General features: G+C 33.3%; 1 protein-coding gene and 1 long non-coding RNA gene across 3 annotated transcripts in view; one reads left to right on the forward strand and one right to left on the reverse strand.

The window, feature by feature from the left end:
* The window catches only part of Ubx (ultrabithorax), a 160,685-nt gene that overhangs the window by 57,017 nt on the left and 89,085 nt on the right, over window positions 1-14,583 (forward strand). The gene's annotated exons all lie outside the window — the stretch shown is intronic.
* The window catches only part of LOC140742278 (uncharacterized), a 70,355-nt gene that overhangs the window by 47,949 nt on the left and 7,823 nt on the right, over window positions 1-14,583 (reverse strand). Inside the window, exons 2-3 of one of the 2 annotated variants that reach the window (XR_012102261.1) lie at window positions 12,455-12,615; window positions 67-187 (exon numbers count right to left, since the gene is read on the reverse strand). This is a non-coding gene — a long non-coding RNA (uncharacterized LOC140742278). The remainder of the gene's footprint in view (window positions 1-66; window positions 188-12,454; window positions 12,616-14,583) is intronic. The other variant, XR_012102262.1, reaches the window with a different exon arrangement.

The following is a 14,583-nucleotide window of genomic DNA, read 5'->3' on the forward strand; positions in this document are numbered from 1 at the left end:
TATATGCTAATTGCTATTTTATTGCTATTTTAAACCATGTTAATTACGTCGGTGCAGATAATATACCTCTTTATTTGATTTGTATTCCATCGTCCTTCATCCGTCATCGATTCAGTTTATCAGTAGCGGCAACTACAGCGCTCGCAGTATTTGACTTTTGGTGCACGTGTAGATTAGAAACATTGATCTGAAACAGAAAAGCGATTGCTATGGGCTACGACACGATAAGTCACATTAACCAGGGAATGTAAATTGTCTACTTAGCAGTACATGAGTCATACAATTAAGTGTATATTTCATCTTATGGTGTAGCTTTAGCACGCGCTAAGGCCCTTCCGGCGCGATAGTCATCACGAGGCGTTGCCACAGATCGTAACGCCTCAACAACATTACGCCATTTAATTGCAAATGCTACTTGTTTATTGCCTCTACGCTCTTGTAATACATTTACCCTTTGTTAGAGGAACGTGCCATTCGACATTTGTCTGCATTATTCTTATAAAACATGTAGTAGGTTGGGTACTTAATTACTTATCTAACCACAATATATTTAAGTGTAATTGAGTTAATTGTCTTTCGATGAAGACGGAAATATATTTCAAAAATCAAATATCACAAATTATTTTCTAATCTTACTATTAAGTAATTAAAACAATACGTATAGTAGATAATCCTTGCTACATTTAAGCAAGAATTCCTTCATCTGTCGCTATTTAGTGCAATGGACGAAAGTAAACAGAATAAAAGGGGAGCGCAAAGAAAAAAGGGGAAGCTCTTTTAAAAGCTATTTAGCTCCAATCCCTAGATAGCGTCTACCGCAACGGCTGGACCGTTTTTTCCGCTGAAAGCCAATTTGGAATGAATCACAGTAACAGTGGCGAGCATCTGTGCTAATTTACCTACGGGCCGACAGTCTAATGCGAGTCGTTCGCTCGTAAATATCGAATCGCGACCGAGCGCCGAATATCGAAAGCCGGCATTAGTCGGATACAGCTAATACACACGGGGGTACGTGCGATAAATTATCGCATGTTCATTTGGCCTCCGATGTTTAATCTGTCCGGCGATACTGAACGGCCCCCGGCTATTTTGAATTTCGAATAGATAGGAAATTTTAAGATTATGTACGCAATACAATATGTGTCATATTCTGTAGTATATCCTGTACCCTTCGTATGAGCTTTTACGTTTTTACAAATATTACTGTTTTTGTATTTGTTTACGTATTTGCCCATACATTCCCAATCAGCGCCCCTAGTGGACTGTATCAGCACATTTAGTTCTATATTTTTTATTTTGTTTGTCTCAAATTTACATTCAGTTATGATAATCTCAACTTGTCACTATTATTTATAACATTTATTTTATCAAGCTTTAAATTATTAATACGAATAATGGGGAAAATTTTGGCATGAAATTTAGTTCCGTACATAAACATTTCGGCTTGTAAAGTTTTGCTAAAGCTGTATTTTATTAATTCTAGAGTTCGGCAAGTCAGCGGTTGTGTTCGTAAATATTTTGGTGTTGTTGCTATAAATATTGAGACAGAACACGAACGTGCTTTACTAAATTGAACTGTGACAATCGTATCTGTCTCTACGATCGACGTACCGACTCTACATCGGCCCTAGAGGCAATATTAACATCGTCGCTACTGTTCGCTATGTATGCGTAATGTACTATTGCGTTTAGGTACTGTTTATACCTAAATTCAACGTTGAAGATTTTGTATTAGCACAATTATGGAACATGATGAAATATTATACTATGTTTGCGAATATTATTTACATTCACTGTATTGTTACGATGTGTTGGGATATGGTTTAATTTATTAAAACATCGTATAAAATATGTGTAATAATTAAAGTGAATGACGTATAAAAAAATACATAAAAATATAGCACCTGGCGGTTTTACCATACATATAGAGACGTTTTCTAAACAGCCACAGCGTTGACAAAAGAGAGCCTTATAGTTATAAGAGGTATATGTACAAAGAGATGCAAAAGTAGATTTAGAATTAATAAATTGATTTTATGAACATAATACCTACATATTTTTAATGGACATTTATAAGCAAATATTTAATTTAAATTGTTTTTTGTTTCAGGTACGCATTTCGATTTCTCTAAACTTTATTAAGCTGTATTCGATCATCTAAAACTGTAAGTACAAAAAGGGTCCTCATAAAAATCACACACTTTATCACGGATGCCTTATCAAAGGTCTTTGATATGCAATAATGGGGGCAATGTATCAAACTAGCTATCTAACTTAACGCAATTTGAAGTATGGCGGCTCTTAAGGCGCTGCCACCCCCCAAAAAGAGCCGGTGGGGGAGGATGGGGCTTCCTTATCGCAGAAATGCAGCCACTACCCCCGTTTACCTTAAGATCTTTAATATTAAATAATATACTACAGTTAAAGCCGCCTCAGATATATGACCTTACTATGTTTTATTGTTTCGAACAAAAACCTTTAGTATGAGAATTGATTTGTTTTTTTTTTTTTACTTTAAGGAGATTTGTATTAGCATTCTAAAATATTTTTATATTGATACGAACGATATTGCACCTAATTAGAAAATTTAAAAAAGTGTCTGCTCATAATATGTCATGAGAGCCTCCGAAAAATGTAAATATTTATTGGACAAATTCTTTCATTATTTTTTATACACTTTAAATATATTATATATACGTAGGTAATGCATATTTAAATAATATCGCTAGTTATATGCTTATCGCTAGTTAGGTACATAAAGGTCAAATTAAATTTAAACATTAAGTATTTAACAAAGACTTTCATTAAAAAATAATTACGGCTCGAACCACTCCGGGAATGAACTCGATTGTATCTCTCAGGCCGTGTCTATTTATTTTATTGATAGACGCGTCATTATGTAGTGGCAGAGTGAGTTAATTAAAAGCGTGAGTGAGTGCATTCCGAGGTTGGAGCAAACGTTCATAAAACAAGCGGCCATCTAACTAAATTATTTAACGTCTTCATTCCCCGTGGCGCACGCAGGTTGCATGCCGGCACGCGGATGCTAAGATACATGGACTTTGCATGGAAGTTCCTGTATAACCCTGTACATAAATATATTTGCATTCTTATATGTTTGATATAGTTCTGTAAAAACTAGACGGGGTGATAGAAAATTTTGTTGTATACAGTTTTGTTAGTGCGGGATGGAGAATTGAGCGATAATATATAAATTGATATTTGTTTATATAACACTAGCCGACCAAGCAAACTTTGTACCGCCTCAATAGCTCTTTATTAAAAATATTTCATATAAAATATAACCTATGTTACTCGTGGATAATGTAGCTTTCGCATGGTGTAAGAATTTTTAAAATCGGTCTAGTGGTTTTTGAGCCTATTCATTACAATCAAACAAACAAAGTTTTCCCCTTTATAATATTAGTATAGATAAAAATAGCAAACGAGCATTTAGTCCTCCTGGTAAGTGGCCACAACTGACTAAGCACATCTGTTATCAACTCTACATAGGAGTCCTATCTTAGTTCAGCCACAGATACATGCCCAATCGTGAGGATTGAGTTCCCTTCGTGTCTACACCTCAACAAGCTCTTCAAAACCCACGATAAACACTATTAACTTATTGGATTCTTAAAGTTGGATCCAACCTTTAAAAATGACTCAAGCTTATAAGTGAAACAATAGTATGGTAATACATATAGAACGTTAAAAATACTATGGATGTTTTTATATCTTTCTTTCATATCTTCGAAATTGGGGAGAAAGGGACTTCCCAGCCAGTTCCAATGTAGGGACAATACAACCCATACGTACAGCTCATAAAGTCATAATTCTTAGTCCGTTGTAACCATCAAATGTAATGCGTGTTCATTCGCCATTTCGGCATGTCATAAAACACTTTAAAACATTGCATTTTATTTCTGTTTTTGTACCGGTGAAATGGCCAGTCGGTTTAAATGCAAAGTAGGTAAACACATTTATTTTAAATGAATGCAGTTTAGTTAAACAATTGCTTCATTAACGGTTGCAAAGAAAATATAGGTACGAGTACATTCGTTCATAAAATTATTTTTATGTTCATTTGGAAACATGAAACAACTTTTGTTAATGTTAATGAAGAGATAAAATTCAAAGAATTTTTGATGCCTTTTTATGGAATTATTAACAATACACATGTATTTGTATAAATTTTAAAATATATCATGTATCTAAAGATATAATCAGTAGCCAAATCAACCACTGTATGTGATATTTAGGCGTTAGTAACTTTGATGTACAAAAAAATATGTGACTTAAGTATTACTAATGCAATTAATTTTAGAATGCCTAAAAGTGGCAATAATTTAATACAATAGCACAAAACAAAATTTCTTTAGGTAATACAGTAAAATACCTTTACTGCGAGTACTGAGTACAAGTATCTATTACCAAATCATTACTCTTGTTGGCCATTACTCTCATTTCGCTGTCTCTTAGCTCATTTTAAACGAGTGTACTAATGAATAGGCGTACAAGCAGTACTAGATCAAAAGTTCGGCTGGCACATAACATTACTATTACCGGTATTATTTTGTAGTCCGTAGGGTCGCCATAAACAATCAGGGCTTGTGGTGAAGGCGCGTGGGCGAGTGAACTACGATGCGGTCGCCATATTGTTTTCTAATGACTCAATGCAGTGTAGTTCATTATATTTTAAATTCGCTTATAAACTTTGTCCTATTTACTGAACTAGAGCATACAATTACAATAATATCCCTATGAATTGAGTACCGCCTACGTTGTACTGCCCTTTTTAAATATGAAATGTACCTTATTCTTATAGGAATTGGAGGAATGATACAAAATTTGATAAAAATAAAACAGCATGGAATACAGAAACTCTTCCTCGACAGAACTTATGTGAAACAAATAAATATTAAGTTTGTGACATTTTAAATTTTATGCAAATAGTCTTAAAAAAACAATATGGATACATAAAGCAAATACCTAAATAAGGTTAAGAATATATCTGTTAATATACACCGTTTTTAAAAACACTCCGTCTTAGCCCAAACGTGTGATTGTACAAAAAATTATTTGTAGGTACAATAACCAAAAATTAGAGCATAATTAGGTGTTACAGGTCAAACAGACAGATATATTACCCCGATTGGCTACCCGCTATCTCGGCGGCATGTCGCCTGTTACTCAAATTAATATTTATGGTCGGCACAATGAAGTTTCACCGCAGTTTGCCTAAGTAGGTATCCCCAACGTATATGACAAATATCTTGCCAAGATAGGGGAAATCTTGCTTAATTTAACTAATGGACTAATATACTATCATCCGTAATATGGGCCGTAATTTGCGGAATAACTTGATTTGTGTTATTTGTTCTGTACACACGATTCTCTTCGGTCTAATAAAAGTTTTTGAACTATAACCTAAATGATTTGTGTTTCATTTAGTATGGCAGCGGTAAAATATTGCTATAAGTAGGTATATTATTCAAAAGAAGTAAAGTTTGCATTATATACTCGTTTATTCAGAACTTGTTTAAGAATTTTTGAACGCATAAACATAATACAAACATAAATATTAACAAAACATTTGTAATACTCTTAATTAGTCGACGTATTTACAGACTTATATAGAGTAATATATTATTGTCTGAACTTTACATCAAAATGTACGTATGTAGCAAAGACACGTGGCCACAAGATATACCTACAGTACGCTCCCGAGACGCTGCTAATGAAGTTTTATTGAACAGTTACGAACAAAAAATTCTATGTTAGTAGATTGCTAAATCTAGAAAGTATGTAAGGATTTTACAAATTTGTATTACTTAATACAAATTTTACTTGAAATCTATACTTATAAAGTGAACCAATTTATTAAGAAATAAAGAGTAGATACAATAAGGGTAATTTGGTGACTAGCATATTCATAGGTTAGGATAAGCGCACACAGCGGTGAACAGTTTTACAGTTTTACACCAATATCGGTAGATAAAAAACCCAACATAAGTGTACCGTTAAGAATAAAAATGTATAAAAATATAAATAAATACAACTTTCACGCAGATATAAAATGTAAATATTTTTTTCTTTCTATATTTTGGCATGTAGCAAGCAAGTAAGCCCAACTTCCTTCCTTCAAGTAGCATTCATCAATTCTTCCAAAGCTAAACAGTTTTGTCTATATCCCCGGGCCAATAACAGAGGGATTTCATAAGTTATAGTCCGCTGAGAACGTTTAAGTTTCGCCGCTCGAACAAAACGTGCTTCGATACCGTACAGCTATATCCGAAGTTATTGCCAGTGTATTCATTTGTAAACCACTCAAGATTCTCATGGTACATGAAAACAAGATGCACTTGTTGCTAATTAAACTCAAGTGCTCGGAGAATTATTTACAGACTACCATCCGTTAAGATTGCATCTTTATCGACGAAACATTGAATAACAAAGATACGTTTGATCTAGTAGCCAATAGTTGCGATTACGTGCAACGAATTGTATTGTATTCAATTAGTTATACAATACAATTTTTATTGTGATCCTCCCTTTGTTCCGATGGTTAATGATCCCATTCTTCTTTCTGTAGATAAGATAAAGAAGTTTACTTTCGGAACTGCAAAGTGTGGTCTTTCTGGGGGGAGGGTAAAAGTATGAAATACCTACATAATACGGTACGGTAGCACATATTGATTACTACCACAAAGATTTTAATATGAATATTATGACTCTTTCCTACTCAAAAGTTTATTATTTTTTTTTAGTATTTACCCTTAGGCTCTTGCGATTCATTTACGAAATCGCCGAATTGGTCTCATAAAGAGCTCTATAAAATTGACTGTTGTAATTTTAAAGTTGATTACAGAGGGGGTTATTGATAACAATTTTTGCCGAGTAAACAGAGCGTCGTATTGTACGGATCGGACGATTCGCTCGCGGGCGAGGGAGTGAGGGGGTTTCCACCCTCTACAAAATTATGTACGACGAACTGGGACTAATATATCACGGGGAGGACGTGCCAGACTAAGGAGACGGGGTATTATGGGGTGGGCCGGCGGAATACTTAAGAACCCCGGTGACACCCCATTAAAACACACGTACTGCATTTTTGGGTAGACGGTTTAATTTGCGGCCATAACTTAGAAGTGCAAAGGGTTGTAAGATTTCTGAGTAATTTTTATTTGATAAAATTTTCAGTTTTTATTCCGGTATGGAGACAGAAAAATGAATTCGGTAAATGTGTTTTAAGGGAAGTGTTAAAAATTCAGGTTCATAAAGGCTCCAATAGCTGGTTCTTATTACTAATAATCGTAGATAACTTTTATTTGGATTTTATTAACATAATGACAATTGTTATACACATCTCTACATTTATAGTCAACTGACCTACATTCATTTTCAAGGCGATTTAATGAAGGTATTTTTTATTTATTATATATCATCGATATTTTTTACTGATAAATCAAAAATAATAATTTATATATACTGTTAGTAATTGCTTATTTTAATTAATTGTCAATATTTACAATATCTTTTTGGTTTCAAGCATTTAAATATATCATACATTTAAGAGGTAAGTAAATCTTAAATTAAGGATAATGTACAATTTATAAAACTAAATGAAAAGTCATAATAATTATTTATTTGTCTGTGTGGTTATTCAGTACCCGGAACCACCACGCGAGCATAATAACCAGAAATCAAAATTTATAGCCATCTGCTTTGATACAATTCAGTGTGCTAGAAGGAATCACGTTGTTTATCGTCCAATACTTTCATCGGCTGCCCGCTAGAGCTGGGTGCATAAATATTTCAGCGTGAATATGATATTGCTCGAATGCAGCTTAAACGGTTGCAACCGGCTGATATTACGACGAAACGAGGCGTGAAACACACGGCGCTCTCAGAACGCATCCGGAATCATAATTCCAAAATAACTTCCATCCGCTCCCCTCCCTACCGCCCTCTTCGCTTCTACACTTTTTTGGATAAAGTGGAATCCCCGTCCCACCGTTAATTCCCAAGATAGACATAATTTGGAATTGGATCCATCTATCCTGCGTACCTACGAACAAAAATAAGTTAGCGCGGTGTACACGGTCGATTTATGTGGGCGAAAACAAAGCGGCAACCGTATTGGATAAGTTCCGTATCTGTACGATCGTTGTTTTATTCCCTGTTAACGTATCCGGAAAATTCTGAGGTTAGCCATAGGTAGGTATTATTAAATTGTATTAATCAAAAAATATCGATCCAGTTAAGTAAAATTTAAAGATGGGAATTTACAATATCATAAGTAGAATTAAAATTATGCAGCATTTACACATGTACCCATATTTGGGTCATCTAGCGTTGTCTTATTCAAATGGCTTAGTCGCAGAGGTTAGTTAGAATTCAAAGGGATCTTTAATAGGCCTCAGTCATAGGTACTTATGTCTTAAATGCTTATAACCCCATTTTATCTGCTGATATTTAAATACTATAACGATTACTATAAATACTTTACCCTAATAATATATACCTAATTGATTTTTATTACCTACAAGTTGTAACAATATTATTATCATTCGATATGATTCCTTAACAAAGATTATAGCGGAAAGAATTCATACAATATGCTGTATAGTAGTCATTTACAAACAACAAGCACTTCATACAACGAGCGATCTTTACGTTTACAGCTCGTAAAATGAGCCGTAAACTCGAGCACGCCCATTCATAAAACGAGCTCTGTATTTAATTAATTTAATGCTTAATTTAATGCTTAATGAAATAAAATAAAACCTCAGAATATTTTTTGTCCTCATAATGTTTAACCTGTAATCTGTATTGGAGCAGCGTGGTGGAGGCATCATCCAGTTTTGGGAAATTTTAGTACAAAACATATTGCATCCAAATTGTTGTTACTAACTGAACTAGTATCAGAATGTCCATTTATTAATTTTCTCCGCCAAGTTACGTGCACGGAATGATGTCCCCAATATGAGATAATACTACATACTCGTAGTACGTAACTAAGGGTAGGGGAATGTCCTAATTTTTAATTTTATTTACGAAAAAGAAGTCTGATGTTGTGCAGACGTTCCAAAGTTGAACAATTTGAAATAATACAAACATTTTTTATTTCACCTTTGACACTTCAATCCAATTTCTTTTCCTGTATCCTGCCCTCGGGATGGGGGAAGAATTTGTCCTTATAATTGCTATTTTGAATTTATTTGCCCCTTCTTCATATTTATACACCTGTCCCATAAGACTCCCATTTTTATGAGCGTCTTGAAACAGGGTTTTAATTATTCGGTTGTTAATTATAATTAATAAAATTCATTATTTTAAATTAGAATAACATCCTAAAGTTGTATGTACTGCAGTCTCATAAAACATATCAACGAATTAAAATGCACTATCTAATTAGTTAAATATAAATGTAATTAATTAAAGATATTTAATTAGGATAACGATCTATAAAAAGTTTATTTTTACTGATATACACTTGAATACATTTTCATATTTAATATAACTTTTTATTTTTTGCGTTATAAGACTGCTTGGCGTGCTTGCTTGCGAGACGTGCTTTCTATCGGGTCCCGTAAAATTATAGTAATTATATCAATAGATAGATAATATATTGAAACGAATTATTACTATTTTGATGTTTATGTAAATAAACATTAGCTTAAATAACCTCTCTTCCTTTGGGAAGTCGGTTAAAAAATATCAATTATTTTGAGGTTACATAACCGTTAAAAAATATTTAAATGAGTATGTTAAAACCTGCATAACAAACAATATTAATCGCCTATATAATTAAATATTTCATTTATATACATACGTACCTATATCAATTATAAACATCATTATATTAAATAATAGTATCAATTATACTTAAAAGATTCACATCGTCTTAGTTCCAGCGAACATCAAATCGAAAAACATGGAATGCGTCTGAAGTTGACTCGTTCGACGGCCATGGAGGTCGGCCTAGCGATTCTTTTTATAGCCAACTAAGAAAATTGCCTCATTAATCTTAAAGATAAATGGCAGACCGTATTAGGCCATCTTATCAGTACGAAACGAATGAAAGTGTGGATACCTACTTCTTTATCACTGGCAACATCCCTTAGATCTCCATCAATCTACTGCTTTCCAATAAAATAATCCTATAGTTGTTTTCATTGTTCCCTATCTATTGGTAGCCTTGTATATTAGAAACTAGCTGACCCGGCAAACTTTGTACCGTCTCAAAATCTATTGATCAAATATATTTCATATAAAATATAGTCTATGTTATTCGTGGATAAGGTAGCTTTCGAATGGTGAAAGAATTTTTAAAATCGGCCCAGTAGTTTTTGAGCCTATTCATTACAATCATATTAGTATAGATTAAGATTCATTAGACAACTTTCAGTTTCTATTTTCATATAATGATCATTATTACATTATTTATGAATAGGCCCAAAGTATTGTAAATATAAAACTGTTGCGTTTTCTAGTGAAGCGTTTTTATGGTAGTGATTAGTTTAGAATTCCGTCGCAACATTCCTTAAAATAAAAATATAAATAAAAATCGTAAGAAGAGGGGACCATGCTAATTTTAGTCCCGATAGTGCCTAATATAGGTATAACAAAGTCATATGTATTTTATTTTATTTTCGACAAATGAAGTTAACTCTGAAACATGTTTATTTCGCTTTTCAGTATATTTATTATCGATCGATCAGTATTTATTATCGATTCAAAAATATTTGAAAAAGGTATCTACTTTAATCTTATTTACGCCTAAGGTATGAATTTAAAAATTTCGGTTAAATTAATATTCACTACACTTCATTATGAGTAAAAAGCAAATAATAACAAAAACATCTCCATATTTTCATCTAAACGAAATTATATCTATCAATTCAGGGTACATACTTTAAAAAAATAGTAACCTACTGAGTATTAAACGCACTTTTAGTGGAGTTCGTACAAGACCAGAATCCGCTTTCCGTATTCAATCATTTGGGCTGTTCGAAATTTATCCGTTGGGAAAATACAAATGAGTGGTTGTCTAGTGAGGCGATAAATCGTGTCGATGTCTCGGCGTGTCGCGCGTCGGGTTAAAAGCTCGATAACCGAACGCACACACCTACCCGCGCCAACAATAACTCCGCTCTTTGTTTTATTTCCACGACCCGTCGGTCCCGACCAGATATCCGCCAAGTATTTTATGCATAAAAATATCGATATATAATTGCTTCATTACGTCCCTGTGTTGGTGAGTAAAATATGTGGGAGTCGCACACAGGTGGCTCCTTAAACGATATTTTTATTAAACCGAATTTGGATTTTTATCGAGCTAATTAGGACACGATTAAGTAACGTACCGTAAACTTATTTAATGTACTTTTATTTCTTAAGTTCAGATATAATCTGGTGGCGACATTTAATTGGCAGCTGTTTTTTGGTTAATGAAATGAAATGAACATACAAGATGTTCGGTGCAGTATTATTTTTCAGCGTTGCGCGTATAATTTTGAGCCATTTTTAAATATCATGATACTAAAGAAATTCGTCCTTTTAGATGCAATAATGCATGCAAATAAAATATAACAAAAAAAAAAGTTAAAATAGCAAGAAAAAAATGATTCACCAAATTGTGATCGCTCAAGCGATATTGTTCCTTTATATTATTCCTTTGTATATTTTTATACCGAATCTCTTTATATATGAGTACCATATTTTTGCTATTAAGGCGGACTCTACATTTCTTACAAAAAAGTGATTGTTGAAATTCTCTCGTTGCTTTTTTATTTAAAAATTTTTAAATGGCATTAAAAATATAATTAAATTTCAGAGCACCCTGTATCTCATGTTCCGAATGCAGTCGCGTTCTGGTGTCTGTCGGGTCTGCAGTGTCGCTATCGTTGTATCGCCTGTGCCACGCCGTTTGCTTTATGGTGCCAGCTTCGGTGTAATATTTCATGGGGATCGCACGCCATGATTCATTCCGAGCCACTTTTTAACTTTTCGAATCTGCCTTTAATGAAGGAACGCAGATAATAGAATCCAACGATGAGGATGTTACGACAATTAGGTACTTTACGATCAATTAGAGTGCGTTATCGAAAGTGATTTTATTAGCACCAAAGATATGTATATTTTCTATATATATCGCGAAAGAAACGTATCGAAATATGTTTTGATATTTTATTGAGCTTTATATGCGCTTCTATGTGCGCCCTAACTATATGCGTGTCTTATATGGAGTAAAATATTACAAATAGCGGAAAAGTAATATCCTTACAATTTTTATGACATTTTTATTACCATTTTATTTCATACTTAATTTGAATGAACTTCATTCGTTATTATGTATAATGGATTATTAAAACGTTTACGCAAACTAGTCTATACCTTTACACCTATTTAAATGAAGCATAATGATGTAAAAAGCGTCGTAGCGACATACCAGCTTGGAGGCTCGGAATTGAAACGGCCGCGCCTGTGCCGCTCGTCAGTTATAATTGGCTGACTTGTCGACCGAGTCGTTGCGATTTTTTTTCCTTTTCTGCCTACACCGACATTACTCTTCGTCTCCCGCGAGAGACGTAAATTGCGTACATAGAGGCCCTGGAAACAAGCATTGATGTGACGTATGAATACACGAACATGTTATGTTTTATTAAAATTCAAATTTCGAGTGGAGTTTCCTAACGGGAACGCGTCAGTTTCAATTACGCACTTAGAATTAGATACGTTATTCTGCGTGTTTTGAATTTTGAATTAGTGCTACAAAAGTTGATGCTACAATTTCGTAAAAGTTTGTTTCTCTCGATTTATGTAACAGTTCTAATTTTGACAATACAGGATGTTGTACACCATATTCCAAATTCTTCTAATGTGGTCGTATTATGATACTTGTAAGAAAATTTGCGTTATTATGTTTTGTTATACCTAATCGGTAAAATTAGGTTAATTACGAGTAGTTTTTCTTCCAATAAATATTGTTTGTAATGTGAGCTAATTTATAAGCACTTTCTACATGAATTTTATATTTTCTGCAGTTAAAAAGCGCGAAACAAGTATAAATTCACAGCTACAGCGAGAAAACGGCGCATAAATAAATATTTTCACAAAAAGCTTTGTTCGAAGCGCTCATTGTCCAGGAACTAACTTAGGGATGGCAATTCTTTCCGAAAAAGAATGATTCCAAAATCGATTCGAATTGAAGTGCAGTAAATCGATTCATAAAAAAATCCAGGCCAAAACAATCGATACTCGAAAAATCGTTTTTCGATCTTTTCAGCTAAAAAGGGCGAACTTTTTTGAAAAGGTGATAAAATAGCATCAGGGCCAAACAACCACTGAAATACGTAGGTATCCGTCAGCCAAACAACTTCTAAAACATCGACATTAGATTTTCTAGGATAAAAGATCGTTTTACTGAATCGATCCATTACTGGAGATCTATTGCAGTAATCGATTTTTTGCCCAAAACATCGATTATTCGATTAACCGATCTCAAATCGCCATCCCTCAACTAGCTGGACCGCGGGAATCTTTACATAATTCATAACCGTTTATGCATATCGACACAATTGACACGTGTTACACTTTGTTCACTAAACGATTGTTTTTTTTTTTATGTTTCTATTTGTTTTATGTGGATGCGGTTACCAGTTTTTTCTTTGTTTAGGTTTGTCTTATATTCGCGGTGAAGTAATAGGTATGTTTAATACATAAATGGAAGGACATAGAAATGATAATAATACCCAAATAATTTCTACGGATCTTACCAATTACAATGAACGATTACATTCTATAATATCTTTACCTGTCAAAAAATCTATAAACTTCTCTTCTCTTATACAAACTCTTAGAAAATATTTATAAATGGGTAAACAATATTATTAAAATTATTAGATAACTATAAGAATACATATTGTACATTGTATATATTGTCGGTAGATAAGTTTGTTGTCGGTAAGTTATATATGTGCCCTACCAATAAAAATTGTAAAATTACAGTCTTTTTATATATTCTCCAAATTCAGGGACAAAAACTGTATATAGTAAAAAGTTACCATGACTTTTTTTATAAGTAGCTTTGTATATAGGTACTAGCAGACCAGGCTAACGTTGTGTTGCCATATAAATAAAAAATGTTAAGGGTGAATAATCCTTATCACTTAGGGGTATGAAAAATAGATAGTAGCCGATTCTCGGATCTACTGAATATGCATATAAAACTTGGTAAAAATCGGTAAATCAATTTCGGAAGAGTACGGTAACTAACATTGTGACACGAGAATTTTATATATAATATATATCGCTAGTTAATATATAGCTGTATAGTGTGTAGATACATTTATGATCGAACATAGTGCACTCTTCCCCTACAATTTTTGCAAGCAAGATCATTATTTACCAAAAAGAGCTTAACTTAAGCCTCATTAAATAGCTTCTTACTTGCGAATAAGCCAAAAAACTCCTTCTGGAGGTGCGGCAATTATACCAGGAATACAAGTAAAATAATTATACAAGTCTTATGAATGTCTCTTTACCTTTTAAGTTATGCTAAGTTTTCGATTGTCTTCA

This window comes from Epargyreus clarus, unplaced genomic scaffold (assembly GCF_041222505.1).
Source record: "Epargyreus clarus isolate Ecla_fem2 unplaced genomic scaffold, WU_Ecla_fem_2.2 ptg000005l, whole genome shotgun sequence".
NCBI classification, from domain to species: domain Eukaryota; kingdom Metazoa; phylum Arthropoda; class Insecta; order Lepidoptera; family Hesperiidae; genus Epargyreus; species Epargyreus clarus.